This window comes from Acanthochromis polyacanthus, chromosome 23 (assembly GCF_021347895.1).
Source record: "Acanthochromis polyacanthus isolate Apoly-LR-REF ecotype Palm Island chromosome 23, KAUST_Apoly_ChrSc, whole genome shotgun sequence".
In the NCBI taxonomy this organism is placed as follows: Eukaryota; Metazoa; Chordata; class Actinopteri; family Pomacentridae; genus Acanthochromis; species Acanthochromis polyacanthus.
The window spans coordinates 11,591,972-11,614,896 of NC_067135.1; the positions used below are offsets into that span (position 1 = coordinate 11,591,972).

Here is a 22,925-nt window from a genome sequence, read left to right on the forward strand (position 1 = left end):
CCGTCACTCAGTCGCCGTTGGATCATCGGAGCTGTTTCCCCACCAAACCTGCCACCTCTGGACTGCTACATGGACTCTTCTGCTCTCCCCCCTCCTGGACTTCCCCTTCTTGGACTCTGTTGTGCTCCCGTCTGTTTTTGGATTTTCCCCAGCCCGTTTTCCCCTCGGTTGTCAATTAACGTTGACAGAAAGACCTAAAAACATATATATAAAGTTCTGAACTGCTTAAGAAAAATCTAACTGGAGCAAGTTAATTTTTAAAATCTGTAAACTTAAAAACTTTGTTTTATATTTATAGTAAATAAATATGGAACACACAATCCTTTAAAATAACTTAGAAAAACAAGTTGGAACAATACATTTTTGAGTAGTCCATAATTATATTAATGAACTACTTAACATGTTAATCTCCACAGAAATTAGTGTTTTTTCTTGAGGCCAACACATCTCCAGATGTTATTCCCTCAACCTTATGAGAGACCCTCAAACTCGACCTGCATAGTTGAATAATTGGCTACACTGCAGGTGTTAAATTAAGACATTCTGTTCCATCACATCTCAAATTTCTCACTGATGTGGACTCAAAACACTGTCTGACCATCACCGTCTGTCTTTCAAGAGAGGCTCCGACTTCAAACAGAATATGACCTCCTCGTCCGATTGAACCTCATATGATTTTGAAATCCCATTTCAATTGCTTGGAATTTGATAAAAATGCTGGTAGCTGCTAGCCCCGCAAACCCACCAGGACTCAGCCTCATCTTGATATCAAAATATGTATATAATAACCAGTCGGGCCAGTTGTTGTTGTCGTTATCTCGCAATGATACAGAAATCTTTAACAAATCCGTGGATCCAGACTAAAAGCTGCATCACTGCCAAATCTAATGAGGTGGTCCTTGTGTCATTTCTGACCTTCCCTGAAAATTTCATCCAAATCTGTTGCTGTTTTTAATGTTGCTATTAGACAGACAAACGTACGTCGATCATCGCGTAACTCCGCCGTGTTCTTTGGCGGAGTAATAATGCAACTAATGACAACTCAGATTCTCACTTTCAGAGATTTTCTTCTGAATATAGTGTATTATAATTTTAAACTCTTTCCCCCAGCTTTTGGCTAAACTTCGACAAACACCTTCGCTCTCATAATGGCGGTCCTTGAACTGATTGCATGTGCAGTCATTAAGACAAAAGATTAAACATCTCTTCAATTCAATATCTGAAAATCTCCACGGTGGCAGCAGTGGGATGATAATGTTTCAACAGGCCTCATGCTGGAGCCAATTTGGGCCTTAAACAGACGTGTGGATTTTCATATTAACCGGCTGATTTGACTCCAGTTTTTATTCAAGTATCCAGTGTTGCAGGCTGAAATGCAAAACATGCTTTAATTTTTCCTGAATTAAAAACTAAAACTCATATGCGATTTGCATGGCCTGTGGCAATAACAATGTGCCGCCTGAAGCTGCTTCCCAACATAAAAGGGAGAAGCTGCCATTTGGGAATTGTTGCCACAAGAGCCCTGAATCTTAGTGTTTGGGAAAAAATGCCCTTTTAAAGCCTTTATTGTGATCAGAAAGTTATTCTGAAGCCTAATTATGGTTCTGAGTCGCTTTATTTCTTTAACATTGAGCTTACTTCAAGTGTTTGTTTGATGTTGTATTTATTTATTTGATTTTCTCCGTTAAAATACATTTGGGCTCCTCGTGCAGAAGGAAGGTGAGCTGGACATGGATTTACTCGTCAGAGAAGGTCCTGTGAAATGCCCTTGGATTGTGGAAGTCTCAAGTAGAAATTTTTTTTTCTTATTCCTTTGTATTGAAACATTTGCTCAAATGCATCCTTTTGCGATGTGTCCTGCTCTGTAAAAGATCTGAACAGTTAACTGCTTTTCTGTTTTAACAATTTACTGTTATTTGAATAGTACATGAACTGAAAATGACACAAATATGAAAGAAAAATGGCTAAAATAGTGAATGATTGTTTAAACTGTGGTTTCTTAAATGAAATCCATAAAACTAGTAAAATCACAGAATGAAAAATGTTAATTTACATATCACATTTCTAAAAAAAAATGTGTATAACATAAACATTAGAAATGCATTTTTACAAATCAGTTGTTTTTTTTCACATTTGACCACAAAATTAACACATTTTTTTTCTGTATGTACATCAACAAAAAAAATCTTTTACATATATTTGCTGTTATTTGAAAGAAAACTTATGTATATCAAGGAATTTAAAAAATGAGTGGTATTTTACACAATTTTCCTGTTTAGTTCAATTGCAGCTAATGTGTAGTAAAATCAGAAAATAAAAATGTCTTCATTTATATGTTAACACATCTTAAACTATAAATAATATCCACATCAAAAATGTGTATTTTTACAAATAGTAATTGGTTCTTTTACAATGTTTAGCCATAAACTTACTTTTAGTGTATTTAAATCAGCAAAATTGGATTTTTTTATTGCAAATGTTTGCTATTACTTCCACAGTTTTTTACACATTTTTCTGACACCCTTGCTGCCAGATTTCCACTAGAAATTTCTGTGCCAGAAATTAGGAAGAGGTGCGATTAAAAGTGTTATTGTGTTTTTACGCTTTTTTATGCATTTAAAATCCCAGAAATAATAATATATTGACACTTAACAACATAGTTCAGTCGTTTTCCAGCAGCTTATTCATGTTTCTACCACAGTGGTCTCCAGCCTGTTTTTTCAAACTTGACATTTGCAGAGAGACAGGGGGAAAAAATAACAACTCAGTGTCAGTTTCTGCAGGGTTAGAAACTCTGGGTTTACAGTTCTACCACTCTGCCAGCATTCAGTTTCAAATTGAGAAATCAAGGTACAGAAAAATGAGAAATAGCTGCAGAGATACCGGTTGACCCTTCCAGTGAAGGAAAAGCACACATGTTAATAATAATTCATATTAACTGCTTCAGGTTCAGGGCTGTGGTTTTGTATGATCTGGCTGAATATGATGTTTGACATTGTTGTTAGCGGCACCTGAACTTCATGGCAGAAGGAATGTTTTGCATAGAACTTGTCCAAGGCTCAAGTCAAGTGTTTGCGGGTGGAGTTATTCTCTGTAGAAATGAATCTTGAAAGGGAAAAAATGTAAGAGCTGCGCTGACTTTCTGCATTTTTACCACATTTTTTTTGTCAAACTAGCTGCTGCTGTGAATTCCTCACACTGCGGACTTCAGTGTGTGACCCTGTCGGCAGCTGCTCGAAAATATCACGTTTGCTTTTGCTGCCTTGTGGGGAAGAAAAAAAAAACAGCTTCTCCTCCACTTAATTGCCTTTGCTGGCATTTTTATGCAAACTCTCCATCTTGTCGGCTGCTCTGTTGTAGAGGATGAAAATACCATCCCCTCTGTCTTCCTGCTGTCATTTCTTTTTTTCTCAGCTTCTAAATTATTTCTCCCAGATTCTTTTATTGTAGCTTTTATGTTTGAGTGTTAGTCGCTGATAATTCAGGTTTTATTGAGTCAGGGTTGTTTCTTTAATCTCTTTCTTTCACAAGGCTTCAGCTTCACTTGCCAACACAGCCGTTGAAGTATATTTTATTACTGCATGTAGATAATGTTGGTCATATTTAGCAGTAAGATGTGGGCCATTCTCCCCTTCAGCTTAAAAAAATCAATGGAAAAAAAATACTAATAAATTTGTGGGGTGCTTTCAGTTAGTGTCGTGTTTGCTTTTGAGATTTAAATACTGTGTGTTAGAGTAACCAAAATAGTTAATTACCAACAGTTTTTGATTAACAGTGATTGAATTGACGAACATTAACACAAAACATCAGAAATTACTGAAGAAAATCTAATTGGAGCTTGAAATTAATTTTTAGAATGTTCGTCAACTTAAAAACTTGTGTTTATAAGTATAGTAATTAAAATTGCAGCACATAAAAAATCATTTTAAATAATCTGGAAAAACTAGTTGGATGAACTTAATTTTCATGAGTAATCAACTTGAAAATGTTCAGAATTCTGGCAATTAAGTACTTAACACATAAAATGAGGAAAAAATTCAGTCATAAGTCAACTTAAACATTTCTCACCTATTTAAAAAAAATCTTTGATTGCAGCAGAAAAACTAATTCCTCTAACTCAACATAGCTTGTTGGTTGAACATAATTTCATGATAAGTTGACTCAACTCAAAAAAAATGTATGTTGCTTTTTTTGTTTCACTTTTTTCAACTTTTTTCTCCATTTGTAAAACAGCTGGTGACACTTTCTGATAACTCCTGTGTGTTTTTTTTTTCTCCGAAATTATTTTTCCTGGATTTTCTTTCATAGTAGCTTTTATACACTGCCTGTAAAAAGAAAAAAAAAGTCTCCACTTGTCTATAACTAAGCAAATAGGAAAGAGCCTTCCATTAGATTATTTCTACAGTGATGAATACGTTTCTGCAGGCAAAAACTTATTTAATGGAGTTTTTCTTGCCTGATGGCATGGACATGTTCCAAGATGACGATACCAGGATTCATGGGACTCACATTGTGAATGAGTGGATCAGGGAGCATGAGACGTCATTTTCACACATGGATTGTCCTCCATAGAGTCTAGCCCCACTGAGAGTCTTTGGGATGTGCTGCAGAAGACTTTGTGCAGTGGTCCGACTCTCCCGTCATCAGTATAAGATCTTGGTAGATAATATTGCAACTCTAGACAGAAAAAAATGCTGTGACATTGCAGAAGCTTTTCAAAACGATGCCATGGCGAATGTGTCGTACTTAATGTGTGCTGAAGGCAGTCCAACGAAATATTTGTGTACGACTTTTTTTTTTGCATGAGCGGTGTATTTTAAGTGTTAGTTGCTGATATTCAGGTTTTTTTAAGTCAGTTTTGCTTCTTTATCGACCCTCATAGCAGCTGCTGTTGAGATCCAGAGTTCAGGGTTTCAGTTTAATCGAATCTCGACTCGTTAACAAGGACACAGCTGCGAGGTTGGAGCATTTTGGCTCTTTTCGTCCAGGGCTATTCAAGCTAAACCAGTTGCCTTTTTTCCACATCTCTCTGGGGCTTCATGCTGGGTGATGATGAGGGTTCTCGCTCGCTGTGTGGGCCTCCGTTCCCTTTTGATTGGTGTTCATTTAGGATCTCCTGCAGCGATGAATGCTGCTGCAGCGCTGTAGAGTCACAGACATTTTCTCAGTGATTGTTTTCCCGTCCGGACGCCGTGCTTAAAGTACCGCCAGTGTTTACTAAATGTGATGGGACGTGAACTGTCTGACATTTGAATAATTTGCTTTACAATCAACGGAGAAGCATTTTCCCTCATAATTGACCATATGATGTTCCATTCGGGCTTGCTTTGCTTGTACAAATTGTCTTTTTCGATTTCATTATTACACGTTCACAACTCTATCACTGGGAAATGAATCTGTCTCTAACTTCTGGGAATTTCTGTAACACCCAGAAAACATTTCAGTGCTAAGTTTTCTATATTTTCCCGAAGAGCTTTGGTGTTTGGCCGATAGAAAACGCACCATACATGAAGTGTAAGTGAACATCAAGGCCGTTTTGCTCACACAGTGGAATCTGTTGCCTTCACATAGCACATCTGATTTTTCCAAGAAGAGCTGTTGGCAAAAATAAAGCTGTTAACTCATTTAGAAAGTCAGTGAGGTTGAAATTCTACTATGAATCTGAAAATCAAGCTATATGCTAGTTTGGAGGCATCAGCCCCAACAGTGAAACCACTGACAGGTGACGTGAATAACTGATTATCTCGTTACAATGCAATGTTCTGCTGGGAAACCTTGGATCCTGACATTTGTGTTGGAATCAAAAACAGGTGCATGTTAGTGATACAAGAGCAGAAAGCTTTAAAACGTTCTCACGAAAGAGCATTCCATCATACCGATCAACAATCACTCGTCAAGTCAACTTTTAAGATTTTGGAGATGAAACAGTGACAGATCTCGGCGCTTCTTCTACCACTGTCACAATTTCAGAGACAGTTAAAAGCAGCCCATTACAGGAATGAAGCTATCAGCCGCTGTCCCACCTCTGAAGTCTTAAAAGTAGACCGGATGAGCAACCAAGCAAGTGTTGAGCATCTGCTAGCTCTTTAGGAATTTTGTTGTCAGGAAATCAGATTTCAAGAGGCTGGTTTCCTGCTTGTGAATACTGTTCTGTACTAACTTTAAAGTTGAGGGAACCCTGAGGAAGTGTCAAAAGTGCATGGGCCTTGAGTGTTTTGTCATATTAAATGTATGCTACCTAATGAAATCAAACTCCATTTTTGGAACGACTTCGTCAGAAATAGCTACTAATTCTCTATGTATGATGAAATCCACCAGTCCTGCACTGTAGCCTACAGCAGATTCACAGAGAACAATATGCCACATAAAGCTGCAGAAATCAAAATAAATGCCAGCGGTAGCCAAAGATGTCACTAAATCAACTGGGATTGAAGTGTCGAGAATAAAAAATGAAGAATAAACTTCTTAAGCACTTGACCTTTTCAGTTAGACTCGAGGTGCTCAGTCAGACAACTGGAATATTTCAGTCAGAAAATTTTCTCACAAAGAAAGAAAATTTAATACAAAACCATCAAAATATGCAGTTTAAAAGGTGCTTTCAAGTTTTAATCAACAGTTCGCACAACTGACCATGGGTATGAGGGGGCAAATACACACGTGGACAAAATTGTTGGTACCCCTCAGTTAAAGAAGGAAAAACCCACAATTCTCACTGAAATCACTTGAAACTCACAAAAGTAACAATAAATAAAAATTTATTGAAAATTAAATAATCAAAATCAGCCATCACTTTTGAATTGTTGATTAACATAATTATTTAAAAAAAACAAACTAATGAAATAGGGCTGGACAAAAATGATGGTACCCATAACTTAAAATTTTGTTGCACAACCTTTTGAGGCAATCACTGCAATTAAACGATTTCTGTATTTGTCAATGAGCGTTCTGCAGCTGTCAACAGGTATTTTGGCCCACTCCTCATGAGCAAACAGCTCCAGTTGTCTCAGGTTTGATGGGTGTCTTCTCCAAATGGCATGTTTCAGCTCCTTCCACATATGTTCAATGGGATTCAGATCTGGGCTCATAGAAGGCCACTTTAGAATAGTCCAACGCTTTTCTCTCAGCCATTCTTGGGTGTTTTTGGCTGTGTGTTTTGGATCGTTGTCCTGTTGGAAGACCCATGACCTGCGACTGAGACCAAGCTTTCTGACACTAGGCAGCACATTTCTCTCCAGAATGCCTTGATAGTCTTCAGATTTCATCGTACCTTGCACACTTTCAAGACACCCTGTGCCAGATGCAGCAAAGCAGCCCCAAAACATTACTGAGCCTCCTCCATGTTTCACCGTAGGGACAGTGTTCTTTTCTTCGTATGCTTGGTTTTTGAGTCTATGAACATAGAGTTGATGTGCCTTACCAAAAAGCTCCAGTTTGGTCTCATCTGTCCAAAGGACTTTCTCCCAGAAGCTTTGTGGCTTGTCAACATGCATTTTTGCAAATTCCAGTCTGGCTTTTTTATGAGTTTTTTTCAGCAGTGGTGTCCTCCTTGGTCGTCTCCCATGAAGTCCACTTTGGCTCAAACAACGACGAATGGTGCGATCTGACACTGATGTACCTTGGCCTTGGAGTTCACCTTTAATTTCTTTGGAGGTTGCTCTGGGCTCTTTGGATACAATTCGAACGATCCGTCTCTTCAATTTGTCATCAATTTTCCTCTTGCGGCCACGTCCAGGGAGGTTGGCTACTGTCCCGTGGGTCTTGAACTTCTGAATAATATGAGCCACTGTTGTCACAGGAACTTCAAGCTGTTTAGAGATGGTCTTATAGCCTTTACCTTTAAGATGTTTGTCTATAATTTTTTTTCGGATGTCCTGGGACAATTCTCTCCTTCGCTTTCTGTTGTCCATGTTCAGTGTGGTACACACCTTTTCACCAAACAGCAGGGTGACCACTTGTCTCCCTTTAAATAAGCAGACTGACTGATTATGAGTTTGGAAACACCTGTGATGTCAATTAAATGACACACCTGAGTTAATCATGTCACTCTGGTCAAATAGTTTTCAATCTTTTATAGAGGTACCATCATTTTTGTCCAGGCCTGTTTCATTAGTTTGTTTTTTTAAATAATTATGTTAATCAACAATTCAAAAGTGATGGCTGTTTTTGATTATTTAATTTTCAATAAATTTTTATTTATTGTTACTTTTGTGAGTTTCAAGTGATTTCAGTGAGAATTGTGGGTTTTTCCTTCTTTAACTGAGGGGTACCAACAATTTTGTCCACGTGTGTAAGTGTCATTAGAAGACAGATATAGTTGAAAAATATGTAAATACAACGCAAAAAGCTACTTGAGATCAGTCTGAGCAATGAAGTCATTATGTGAGGCTACAATATGCCAGAATTCAGAAGCATAAATCCACCAAAAAACAAATACTACTCCAAAACTGCATCTTCTTTATTCATTACTTGGCACTTTTTTCATTATTAGTGGCCCCAGTCTTGCTCTGTAATGCCACAGCACATGATCTGGAAACAATGTGCCACATAATACTGCATGAACCACAGTTAAAGACTGTCACCAAATCAACCAGGATTGAAATCTTGACACTATAAAGAATAAACTTTTTCAAGAACTCCTGGAGGTGCTCAGAATTAGGTAAAGATTCATAATGTACTTTTCAACTGCAACTGTCCAAACTTGATTTGAAGAAATAGTGGAAACTGTTGCAGCTGTTGTTTCCAAGATCAACTGTACGAACCATCAAACTCAATCTTTAACCGTAATAGCTTGGTTTGTTTCATTGTGTCTTCATCCGAGAAAACATTATTTTTATTGGCGTTAAAGATGTTTAGGCGTGTGTTTAGGTTTTACGACGAGTCAAACACCTCATATAACTTAACTAAATGGCGTTGCAGTCAAGTAACCTCCTCTTGGCAACAGCCTCGTCCAACAGAACTATGCACCCTGATGTAACTGCAAAAACTACTCAGAATGAGCTTGAGGAACACGATCAAGAGCCCCCAAAGTTCCCCTATCTATCAACATCCCAATGCAAGACACAACAGAACACTCCATAAGTTTCAGTGTCCATTCCCTAATGGTTTAAAGCTGTTTTGGTGGTACAAAGATGCCCCATAAAATATTACACAATATTAGTTTTAATATTGAGGTTGCAAAATATGTGAAAATGTAGCATATTCTGAGGAACATCTTATTACACTTCACCTTCAACCCAACCTCCTCCTCTAGACTTATGCTCTGCATAATATTGTAACTTAATTCAGATACCTCCCAACAAATTTACAAAATAAACATTGATTTTATGAGTCACTGAGTCATGTTGCTTTTGCAGTCGTGTAGTTTTTTGCTGGCGGTCTTTTCTTAAATCCACACTCTGCAAGTGAACCAGAACTCACATGGACTCATAATTAATTCATTTGCTGGACAGAGTTTGTGCATCCTGCCATCCAGAAAGGTTAGAGGGGTTTGTCAGCTGGGTGAGTCCAAATAATTCTGTCTTCTAATGATTCCAGCTCCTGCACCATCAGAAATGCATGCTCGACTCTTATATGCGATGGAAAAAAAAATTTCTTCTGGGCAAGTCAGAAAAAATTGCTCAGTTTTCATAGATACAGTACAAATTTCTTCCAACCTTAGAAGTGAGCAGGTTTGTAGATTCGTGTTGTGCTGTGAAACCTGTGCCCAGAACAGAGCTTTAACAGCCACGTTTGTCCCTGTTCTTCCTCCCAGATACCTCCTCTGTCATCTTGTTGGGTTTGTTTATTGTGTTGTCTCGTCCATTAAACGGTGCCTTGAAGCCTCAACAGTGGTCCCGACTTTGTACGTAACCTTGTCTGAAAACGATATACTTGCTTGAGAAAGGCGCCAGTGTTCTCGTTGACAATGGAGGCGAAATAACGAGCAGCCTCTCACCGCCTCTCGCCACTTCAAAACCTCACTGTCTAATGGGTTGCTGAAGAGGCTCGGTGTCTCCAACAAGGTTGCTGGAGGAAGGGAAGGCGAGTGAAAACAGAGGGAGAAAGAAAACTGAAGGAGAGTTCACGGCCCAGACTCTCTCATGCCCTTCTGTTTTCCCCTCTCTCTCCTCCTAATGCCTCCCAGCGCTTTCCAATCTGTTTTGTAGCCGGGCATGCTACTCCACTCCCAGTGTTTATCTGACATCATGAGGGGTTTCGGCTTCCCCCGATCCGCTGACAGCTCGAACCCTTCAGTGTGCACACAAAGCCAGCTTCAGCAGATGACAAAGTGCTGCTCAGCCTGTCGGCAGAACCATGCAGCTCCCAGCATGCTTTGCCCTCAGCACGTCACCTACCTGGTCTGGCACCGACTCAGCCTGGGAGACCGCCTCATTATTCACTTTGACAGGGTTTTATGACCCAGCAGCTACACCCAGGCTTGTTCTGGGAGCACGAGCAGATGCTTGATTCTCCGGCTGTGGCACTGTTATCAAACTGCAGCTGACTGTGGAAGCAGAAACTTCTGCTGAAAGTAAACAGAAAGACAAATATATTATTTGGGGTTGGGATCTGTGTTTGTTTTGGACACCATCAACAGGCCAGTATTTGAAACTAGGCATGTTTCCAGATCAGGGCTGGTGAAGGCATTTTTTTCTTAAGCTCGACCTTTTGTTTACTTCCATCCAGATTTCATAAATTAAAAAAAAAATTAGCACTGTGCACTAGTTCTGGGCTGGTTTTGTCAACAAAAACATGATTAGGCCTTCCAGCTTGGCTTGTTACGTGTGTCACTGGATGCCAGAACAATGTTGTCGTTGTTTCCAGCTTGTGTAAGCAAATAAGCTCTTGTCTGAGGTCAATAAGCATCGCAGAAGTCTTTGTCATGGTGGCCCTTCATGAGATAAAACCCCACAATGATCTATTCTTGCGAATGTGTGAACTACATGGAGTCCAAGTGTTGGCCTACTCTGGTCCCTACAGTATCAAACAGCAAAAGGCTTCACCTGGTGGCACAACCAGGTACTACAGTTAATCTACATTACATTTGCCAACATGCATTGAGAGAATATACAGTGGTGGAAAAAGTTTTCGGACGCTGCATGCATTTGTGGAACATTGCATTAAGAATCACTCTTGCATCTTCAAGTGCATTTCTTTTAGTACAGTCACAGGTAAAATACTAAAAAAATCCTAAAAGAGCCATTAAAAACTTAAAATTGATTTGTTCCATAAAAATACAAAAGAAATTTTGAGTATTGGCTCATTTTGGTACCAGTGATCCACTAATGAAGGCTGTGCTTTTTGTTAAGACACATTTTTTGTTGCCGTGTTTCATGTCTGTATAAAACCAGCACATTTGAAAGTCCATCAGAGACAAAAATGGCTAAAACAAGGAACCTAATGCAAAAAACACACCTGAAGATACAGATTCTCTGCCAGGAAGGGTACAGCCCCCACCAGATATACAGAAAATGCAGATGCAGTCCTTCAACAGTTCTGCAGAAATACAGACGAACCGACAGCTTGGAAGACAAACCAAGATCTGGCCGTCCAAGGGTTTCTTTATCAAGAAATGACCACATCCTGATCCACATGTGCAGGGAAAACATGCCATCAAATGACATCACAGGTGCTTCAGCAGTGTTCAAACCAAGCTAGTGTCCAGTGTTCCACACGCGCTGTACGTGGCCGATTTTTAGATCTTGGCTTAAGGTCCTGCAAGGCTGTCAAGAAGCCCCTGATCAATGAGAACAGAGGTTAACCCGGCATTGTTGGGCCCAAGCACACAAGAACCAGAGCCAGGAAGTGGAAGAAGATTCTGTGGTCAGATGAGTCCAGCTTTATCTTCCTCCTGTTAATGTGAGAGTACGCAGAAGGCCAGTAAGGCATCATCTCCAGCATGTCCAGTACCTACTCTCAAGCATGGTGGAGGCAGTATCATGCATGAGTGCTGCTGGTGCTGGTCATCTCACCGTCTGTGGTGCCAAGTATCGTGCCATAGTCCAAACCCATACATTCCCTTCTGCACATGCACTGTTCCATTGAGGTCAAAGCTGGATGTTTCAACCAGATGTTGCCCCTTGAACACATCCAGGGCCAGCAGAACTTGGCTGCAGGAGCACAGTATCCAGGTCTTAGAGTGGCCAGCTCAAACCCCACACATGAGTCCCATTGAAAATCTGTGGTGGATTATCAGATCTGTTTCAAAGCGTAAACCAAAGAATTTAGAAGAATTAGGCAGCAGTTCAAGAAGAATGGGATCAGATTAGCCCTCAACGGTGTGAGAAGCTTGTGAGGAACATGGCAGCCAGGATCAGAGCTGTACTGCATGCTAATGGCAGGACTTCAAATTATTCATTTGATAATGTGATGCTTTATTTCTGTTCGGTTTTGAACACATTCTCTGTTATTTGTTGATTTTGATGCCGACATTGTTGAGAACTGAGATATTAAAACTGTCAAGAATTTAATTTAGTTTTTCTTGTAAACAATAAAACAAAAAAGTATCATTTGTATGTGTTTGGGTCTGTCTAATGCAGCCACACTGTTTGAAACACAAAGATTTTTCCACAAGTATTTCATAATATTTAAAATTTTAAGGGTGTCCGAAAACTTTTTTTTCCACCACTGCATATTTTTCTAACTTCTGGAGGGTGTGCAGGGTACATCTTATCCTTTCAGACATTGTCCTACTAGGGTTTTACAACAAGGTTCCTGAATACATGCAGAACATTAGGGCGCAAACATGGATGCAGAAGTGCAATTTTTTGTGACTGCGGTTTTTCTTTGTAGAGAATGGGTTGATTTCAGTCTCTTAAATACACCTGAAGTGTGTATTATGAAGGAAAAATCATATCACATTGGGACTCAGGATCCTCAGTTATTAAATATTAAGTGACTTGGATCAGATCAGGCTCAAAACACTTAATCAGGACATCCCTATTTAACGCTGCAATCTAAAACATGCAGTTTGATTTTAGATATGCTTGTCATTCAGTGCAGGGTTAGGAGTTTGAAAGCAAGCGCCTATTAATGCACCACACACATCTGCATGCTGATCAGCAAAGCCTGACTGATCCCAAGATGATTCACCAGATCTTTATTCTGATGGAGCGATTCCGGGCTGCACTTGAAGAGCCACCTTGTCATCGAGTTTCCTCAAGAAACTGCCTGTTGCAGCGCGAGCCCTACATTTTCCACGGCCTAGAGGTTGGATTTTATTTCAAGGTGTTTTCCTCCTCCCTGAAATCAAATGAGGTTTGACCTCACCGTCATCAGAATACAAAGCAGGTGAGACAGAGGGGCCACTGTTTTAAAGCCACTTCCGAATGTGGTGCCACAGCTTGGAAACTAACATTATCAGCACCCTGCGGTCCCACAGATAAGCGCAGTCGGCTAAAAAAAGAAAGAGATACATATGTTTACCATCACGATTCTCCGCTGCATCAGGGAAAAAGTGGTAAGGACATGCAAAATGGCTGACCTTCAAAGTGCTGCAGCAGCTGGACAAACTCCTCACATCGTCCTGGCTTTCTTTAAAGAGCACTAAAGGTGAAATTTGACTGAATCCAGCTCTATCGGAATAAAAAAGATCAGAAGTGGAGTTCTCTTGTATATCTTTATTCATTTGTCTATTTCCCGAAACAGAAAAGTGTTTGTGTCCTTTTGTGACACAAATAGCTCATATGACGCAGTGTTCCTTGTGAAACTGTAGGGAAATTGTAATTAACAGGTTTTACAGATATGGAGGTCAGGCTGACTACTTCCCGTCATTACTATCACTGATTGCAGTGACTGAGTTCTTAACATTTGGATTTGTGCTGCTGTGATGGCAGGTTTGCGTGTGTTCATATGTCTCAATTGTGTGTACAGTGCCGATAAAAGGCCAAGCAGATCGATCAGCAGGGGCTTAACAGCTTCAGTCAAAGAGCATATTTCGGTTCGCTGGTCTTCGCTCTGCAGGCGTCCGGTGCTGTCGTTGTTCTACCAGCGGATTCACATGTCCAGACTTTGGACACGGCACAGCTGGAGCCCCAGCAGATTCTATAAAAACACTCGTGAAGTTGCTCAATACACCTGAGATGGTCACATAACGACACGATCAAAAGGTCAAGAAAAAAGTTTTCGCTCTTTTCCGCGCATTTACTCTTAAAGTCACTCTCCAGTTGTGGCGTTAACCCCTCAGACTTGCATATCTACAAGTTGTTCTCATGAAAATAATCACCTCCTGCCTTGAACTGACACCAGCTGGCCTCCAACTCTGCTCAAATACTGTAAAAAAGAAAATACATAATGGCAAGTTGCAACATTGAAGCAATTCAGGCTGACAGATTCAAACCAGAAACCAGTTATGCACAAGAATGATGACGCTGGTTCTTTGACTTTATTGCTTCGATAATTCTGAAAATCTGAATCCATGTTTTTGAGATTTTCATCACACTATGAAAAGGGAATTTTTGGACCAACTTAATTAAATTACTTCAGTTGAAAACACACAATTGAACTAGGTTTTTCCAAATTAAGTTAACAAGTTATGTTAAAGTTGAATCGACAACAGTCCTGGTACCAGCAAACACTGTAGCCACCCCATAACGGATCACTTTTCAAGATATTAAGTCAGGGGTGTCAAGATCCATTCCTGGAGGGCCACTATCCTGCATGTTTTAGATGTTTCCCTCTTCCAACACAGCTGATTCAAATGATAAGGCTCATTATCAGGTTTCTGCTGAGCTTGATGATAAGCTGATCATTTGAATCAGGTGTGTTGGAAGAGGGAAACATCTAAAACATGCAGGATAGTGGCCCTCCAGGAACTGAGTTTGACACCCCTGTATTAAGTGCTTGAGTTGAGAAAAGTCTTAAAATGTTGAAGGTAATCACTATAATTACACTTTGAGTTTGCAGTAATCTGTGAATGTAGCAGACAGATGAACAATGCAGATAAATGAAGCAAACATTTGTGTTGCCTAAGTTCAGTTATATGTCTATTCATGATTCAGTCGTCAACCAAAATTGATCTGAACTGAAAATTTTTGCCTATTGTGTCAAATATTGCTATTTGACAAAAATATGATGACTTTATTACAAAGCCTCTAATTAATTTGATTGTTTTAATTGCGTTCCACCATTAATTTAACACAACACTAGTGCAGTGCTGTCAAAATGTTTAATAGCTGCTTCTTCGACATTTTGATTGTCTGCTGGAGTGACCGACACCAGACGGACGGCGTTAGTTCCCCGTTATTATCAGTGGGAAGCGAAGATCCTCTTCTGGAGACGAGCAGCAGCCTTTTATCACCTGAAGTCTTTTATGATCACATCAGCGGAGCGTTGAACTGTGAGGGTGTCTGCTCCAGTCTGCTCGCCCAGTGTTCGCTTGAGAGCCTTCGCAGACCAGATGAGTTTTGGCAAACGTCTGCCCTGAACCTCCTGCAGAAGCCACAAGTCAGCAGGTTCTGGCCGACTGTGGGCTTTTCTGGATTCAGCACGTCTTTTCTTTTTACCCCGTCGACTCGTCTCAACTCCGTCTGAAGCCTGCGAGGAAACTCAAAAGACTCGACTGAGCGACTCGGTGCCCCAAATCCCAGCGTCAGCCAGAGTGACAGCCTTAATGTTTGTGTTGTCGACGCTTCGCTGACTGATTTATTTGTGGAGGTTGAGCCTGTAGGTAAAAGGAAATTAACTGATGTGTGTTTTGAGCTTTCGAGGAGCGGAAGTGAAAGAAAATGCGACGATATCTGCGGAGTAAAGCAGTAAAACATTCGCTCTCCCACCTGATGGTGATGGATGCTGATGGTTTTATCTTTCATGCCTCCTTGAGTGAAGTAAAACTCTGTCAAAACACAGCTTCAGGTGTCGTTTTTGTGTTTCATTGTGTTTGCATTTTTAAGTTTCGGTGCTGTTTTGGGACAATGAGGATCTGAACTGAACTGAACTCGCATCTCACAAACTGTTTGGTTGATTATTTGGAGGAAATAAAACTTTCTTCCGCACAAAAATAGAAGCAATCTGCGAATAGCTTCTCTTAGATCATCACCAATAATTGCTTTTCAGAGTCGTTATCAACCCAAAGCACATTTTTAAGTCTTGTCGCTGCAACCTGAGCTTGTTCTTATCTTAACCTCCGAGTTCGACAGTTAATCAAACCGCTTTACTCGTCACATGCATCACCTGAAACGCTGCTCGGTGATTTCTTCGTCTTTGAGGGAGGAGATGTTGGTTTGTCTGGTCGCGGCCCTGCAGCTTCTTGTTTGTGTTTGCAGCAGCTTTGATTATGGAGCTGCAGCCCACTTGGTTTCCCACATGGATGGGATGAATCGACGGTCGAGAGGAGGAGGAGGAGATGCTCCTCTGAGGACGAAGGAGGCTCAGAAAGATGGAGGCTAAAAATAAACAGTGGTGGCATCAGGAGCCAACAGCAACCTGACTTCTTATCAAACGCTTCAGAAATGTGTGATGCCTGATTCAGTGTTAACTTTTAATATTTACTTTAACTAAAAAAGACTGTATAGGAGGTATTTTGCTGATTATCAAGTAGAATGTAAAAAAAAAAATCATTAAAAATACTGTTCAGAAAATGTAGAAATGATTTTTTTCAATAACGGCACATATCTGTAAAATAATGTTTTAAACTGATTTAAATGTCGTCAAAAGATGTAATTTAATGGTCACACATTCTGAAAACGATACGGTAATAACTATTATACTGTTATAGTTATCATAAATACAGTTTTGTGTAATAAAAAATAGATAACAGTTTGAAGAATTATTTACCGTTTTCGATCCAGAACCTACTTTTCTTTCAAATAATAGTAATAAATATCTGTAGAATATTATTTTTTGCTGATTTTATTGAATCAAAAATAGCAAAAGTTTATGTAAAACACATCTGCATTAGTACCATTTTTTCTGTGATAATACGAGATATTATCTTCAACAAAATAAGACATTTTTGAAAAATAACAATTTAAATCATTGGTTATTGGTGTTTTAAACCTTAATATACACTTTCTTTCAAAAAATGGCAAATGTCTGTAAAAATAACACAACTTTGGATCTTTTGAATACAGTAAAAACTGTAATTTTACATTTAAATGTTCTTAAATAACAGGTTTTCAGGTTTTAAAAGAAAGCTGCTTATACTTTTTTTTTATTTGGACATTATTTGTTATTCTTTTTAGTCCTTAATATACATTGTTTCTTTCAAATAATGGCAAATATCTATAAAATTATCTATATTTTAAGTGGAACTACAGCAAAAATAGTGTAATTTGAAGTTTAGATGATGTAATAGAATGAATCACCAATTAAAAAATACTTTTGATGTGGACCTAAAGTACAGTATAAATGAATAATCATCCCTCCATCTATTTGCTTTGTTTGCTATCAATCTTCTCATCTAAGTACATAAACGTCTGTATTCTCCAAACCCTTCAGCTGTAACCAGGTTTACTATAGGAGAACCTCTCTTCCTGCTGGTCATTTGTCTGTTATCTGTTGGACTGGAGCTTGAAGATGAGTCTGTAATTGCTCATGAACCCAAAATATGCCGAGTTCTCCGCAGTGTCGACCCACATTTGAATTGATATCGGCCTTTTTTCATCCCGTCCGCAGGTTAAACTCTGATGTGTGGCTTCCATTTTCTGCATAAAGCGCCTCCCAGACAGACGTGACAGTCATGAAGACGGACACTTTTAATATTTGGAGGGTGAGGAGTTCAACGAAGATCCAGGAAGCGTCGTCCTGCTCCACAGAAGGGGACATCTGGGGCGACGCTCGGCAGCAGATGCAACGAGTCCGCTACAGCTCGGCTGCCATATTTCCTCTGTCAGCGTGACCACGGCGATGGGATTCTAAGGGAGGTGACCAGGAGCTTGGCCTCGACGCCACCGCAATCTGCTCGGCGTTTGGGCGAACGGAGCCCGCCGCCATATGGACACGAGCTCCATAATGGCGTCATTAACGCGCCGTGGAGATGAGTGATTGACGGCGGCGCTGACTGGCAGCTCCGTCAGATTTCTATTACCAAAGTCAGAGCCTCTACCTGGCCTGACCCTTAGGAAATTGTTTGGTTTTTTTATGTAAAGAAGCTTTTCCCTCCACCCTCCTTCGCCGCAATATTATTGATGCCGTTCCAGTCTCGTCTATTCTGCTCAGTTTGAAGTACTGTCATGGCTCAATATGATTATATTAAGGCCTTTTTTCCTCTGCAAAGGAGACGCACTTCCTGAAATTTGAAGCCGTATATACCTAGAAATACAGCCTCCACAACTGCAAGATGAAGGGCGACTTTGTGAAGTGCAGCTTTTGACTAATTGGTGTTTTTGACAGCAGCTCGTGCATTATAAAGGACTGTTCTTCCATTAGTAAACAGGTGGAGGAATCTATCAGCCTCAGTGTGAAGCAGGAAAAGCTGATTTTTTCCCCCTCCATTATACAGGTTTTTCTGAGAAACTGATGTTAATTGTAGCAACAACAAAAAAAAAGCATTAAAGAAGCAGTCTGAAAGTTCTGCCACTATGAGGTCTGTCAGGCAGAACAATAACAAAAGGCGAAGTTTGATGATGTCATAAAGTAGTGAGGCATCATGGGAGATGTGTGATGGGACAAATGAAAGCTTTACTCACGTCACATTTTGTCACATATGTTCCTGCTATGTCATTTCAATCTGATAAAACAGCTGCAAGTAACATCAATATGAACGGAACATTTGCGTTCTACTGCAAATGGAATCTACAGGAATCACCAAACTCTATGAGAATGGTTTTAATCAACATTATTTAACTGTATTTGTTTTATAGAATTAGAAAACATTGTTTAAAACATGTAAAGGTAAAGAAAGAAATAGAAGTAATATGGAATTTTTTTAAAACAAAAGAAAAACTCCAAAATCAGTAAAATGATTTTTATTTTTTATAGTTTTATTTTTTTGAAATTATAGTATATTCACAATATTTAAATGATCCAAAAATCCTTTACAGAACAAATATGTAGATTAAGAATCAAAAAATGGTGGATTATTGTTTTTTTTTTAGAGATTTAATGTTTTGTTATAGTACTAAAATAACAGAGAAAATTTTAATAGAAAAAAAGAACCAAAACTCTGAAAGAAAATGCCCACATTGAAAATCTATACGGTCACCAATACTAATTTAAAATAAGCCTAAAATGTCATTATTTTACATAGATTTGTCAATATCTTTAGTTTTTAAATGTTAGTTTTCCACTGTTTTTAAGATATTTTTCTGGCATATTAGTTAGATTGTCCCAGTTTTTTTGCTTGGAAATGTCAGTGAGCTTGGTTCTTATCCATAATATTGCTTTTGTTATGTCTTGTAGAGAAACGAATTTTGGAAATGACAATGTAAAGACAGTGGAAGGAGAGGAAATAAAGCTGCATGAAGTATGCATCTAGTGACTGAGGCCCACAGTCTACATCTGGTCAGACTAAAGCGCTACGAGGCATCGTTACAATGAATAAAACTACAGATTTATCTGAGTATTAACACTGTTGGAAACATCTGAGATACTGTCAGTACACAAGTCAATAAAATACAGAACATTGCTATTGTTTTTAGACATTTAAATGTAAAAATGCTCAATAATCCACCTTTAAGCAAGGTGATTTGACATTTTACACAATTCTGTATTAAACCTAACCAGAACATTTGAAAGGTTTCCACAGGTCTTGTTTAAAATCAGATTTTTTTTTCCTTCATTTTCAACCAAACTACATTTCAATGCAAAAACACAACTTGAAGCGCTGTCATGAGCATCCAAACCAACAGGTGGTGATGTAACTTTAACCCTAACATCATACTGGCCATGAAGAAGACTCATAAACTGCTTTTCCTGGTTCTTAAAGGAAACCAACAAAGAATCACATGTGGATGGATTCTGATGCACCTTTTCCTTCAAGTATTGAACAAAGAACTGCAGGTATGTATCAACATGGAGTACAAACACTGTTTTTGTGTCCATAGTTACACACAATTGTCAAAAACAGGAGATAAAGGGACACGTTTGGACTCTACAGAGTCAAAAACTCAATTCTTCAATAGAGTTTCTGAATATGTTTTTTTTTAAAAAAGGCTATTTTCAGTGTCCTAAAACTGCATTTGGTTGTGCAAAAGGCCTCATTTTTTCAAACCTGAGTAGGTTTTTCAGCACTGACGCAGCTGTTTCTCTTCAGCGAGGACAAAAGACACAAGATTGTGTTGCATTGTTGGCATTCACAGTGAAAAATCAAGTCTCTGAACAATGCCGAGGCTCATTGTTAAGTGTTGAGAGTTTGATTAGTTTCCAGTGAAATAGGCTGAAGTTAAATGAAATAAAACAGTGACGGACTGTGATTCTGGCAGCTTTTAGCGTCCGCAAGTTTTAAATGACTTCCAGGACATTCCTCTGGTTAAACTTCCCCAAATTTCATTTCCAATATTGGACGTACATATTTGCAGCTTTCAGCGTGCAGCAGTAATACGTTTTGCACCAACATTTAGCTGTTTATTAGAACCACAAATCAATGTCTGAGCGAGTGTCTGGCTGCCGCACCTGAGCTTATTAGACTGAATCTGTAGTGACAAGTGGCAGAGTGATGCTTTCAGATGTTTACAGACGCAGATAAAATGATGGAGCTGTAATAAATCAGATTACTTTAGGCCGTATACGAGGAAACAAATAGACGCCGCAGCGATTAGACACGGCCAAATGGATGTTTCTTCTCGTCGGCTCGCTGGAAAATGGGAAAGCTTGTAAAAAAAAAAAAAAAAAACAGGACAGGAAAATCAATAATACAGCAAATATCGGTTTGGATTTGGATGATTGGAGAGTTTCTACCTGGCAGCTACTTTCCTCAAGTTTAACAGTGTTTGTCAGTTTAGTTTATGACAGAAGCATTTGTTTAAAAGCACTTTCTTTTTAATATAGGAGTGCTTAGAAGGTTTTTTTTTTTTACATGTTTGATCATTTAAATGGAGGTTAACGGGAGTAGAAATAAATTCGTGCTTCATTATATTTACCTGAGTTCAGTTTATGAGCAGCAGTTTCATTTTCAGAAGAGGCTTCTTGAAAAGCAACCTAATTTAAAGGTCTGTCTGCTAAAAATGAGCTTCAGTCACAATGAAAGTTAGCTTTTCGATTCTCATACTGAAGGAGAAAGTTTCTATTTGCTCAACTTTGAATCAGAGTCTGGTATGTATATAATTTTGCGACAGAACTAAGTAATTTTGAAGACTAATCGTGGGTCAGTGTGCAGCTGATGCAGTGTGGAAATAGATTTTTCAATGAGGAAGATATTGTAAAATGTTTTAGAATTTTTAAGTAGGAGCAGACTCTTGCAATTTGTTTCCACTAGTTTAATTTGCTAGTTTTAAAACGGCAATTTCACATTTTTTGCAGAATTTTTTACATACAGTTATGTAATATAACTCCTCTAATAACCTCACTTTTCTTTCCACCATGTTTATCAGTGTTTTTATACATTTTAACATCCTTAGACACAAAAAGTACACATGAATTTAGACTGGAAAATATTTTCAGCATTGATCTAATACAGCAAGTAGTAGTTTATGATTAGAGATACTTACATTACTGTGTTTTTCTGTTTCTCCAGCTGCCAGAATATTAGTTTTTTTGTTACTGCTGTGGTCTGTTTTTTTAAATTCTTGTAGCTTTTTGAACTTTTACTGAACATTGAATTGTACTATAGGTTTACCTATACACAAATAAAACAACATTTGTGTGTTTTGTCATAATGATTCATATTCATTTTCAAGGAAAAGTCCTTTGTTTTGTTAAACGTGCTCTCTGGTTTTGCTACATAGTGTTGAAATGATCATACTTTTATAAGAATTTCTGCTTCACCATCTCTGATTTGCGGTAAATGTGTGTATATGTATATTTCTGATTTTTTTTTGCATGATATATAACATTTTTTTTCCAAGATATTTTTCTTTATCCCTTTGATGGACAACATGGGTCAAAAGTGACCCAAACCCAATGGAAAACGGGTATCAACTGACCCACGCTGCGCATTGAAGGGTTAAAAAACCACCTGTGACCCAGTTTCAGTATGTTTTTTTTCCTCCATTGAAATTTAAGGCTGTTTCAACAACAATATCTAAGGAACTATAAAAATAAAACCCTGAAGTTTTCGCTGTTACAGGGGGTCCTTGGTTCTTGACCTGCGGTGTTTCGTCATTATATCGGAACTGGTTATGGGCGGGTCATCGGTTTACTGCGTACAGTGTTACATCAGAACTGGTTACATGGAACTAGTTGGTGAGCAGTGTGGATGACTGCGTCATCACGCAGCACTATAAGACAGCTGTACGCCACCTTGGATTGTGCTACATACACTAACTTTTTGCCCTTCATTATGGCTCCAAGCCTTAGTCAGAATCTTCTGATGGAGTTTCAACTTATGGCGAAAATCGACTTGCTGTATGTCGGGCCACAGGAACAATAAGTCGAGGATCCCTTGTATTTCTCATCCTGTCATTCATTCAGAATCTGTAGAATCTTGGTCGATTGTTTAATCCAAGTAGAGTCATAGAGTTTGAAAGTGGTTCTACATATTCATTTTTTTATTTAAACGTATGTCTTTGTATGTATGTGTATAAATGGAGAGTATTTAAATGTATTCACAAGATAAAAAATCCACAATAAAATGGATGAAATAGTGTCTCATGCCCCCTGTCAGGTGTCCTTTAGAAGAATTAAAACCATAACTAAAGGTTTTAGTGAGCATGAAAGCAAAGATATCTAACACTAGTTTCCTCTCGTTTCCAGTCTCAATGCTAAGCTAACAGTGTAACTTCGCTTATTAACTGAAATATAGGAGACTCGTCTTAGTCTGCCAGCATTTTCCTTACATGTGGAACTTTTTCTTTGACAAGTGTACTCGAAAAATCAGCAGAGTCTTGACAGGATTTTATTTCTTTTTAGTT

At 38.8% G+C, this 22,925-nt stretch overlaps 1 protein-coding gene across 1 annotated transcript in view; it reads left to right on the top strand.

The window, feature by feature from the left end:
- Positions 1-22,660, top strand: part of LOC110956887 (phospholipid-transporting ATPase ABCA1-like) — a 218,153-nt gene extending 195,493 nt beyond the window's left edge. Inside the window, exon 54 of the mRNA XM_022202644.2 lies at positions 17,593-22,660. The gene's annotated coding sequence lies outside the window, so the exon portion shown is untranslated. The remainder of the gene's footprint in view (positions 1-17,592) is intronic.
- The last annotated feature ends 265 nt before the right edge of the window (positions 22,661-22,925 follow it).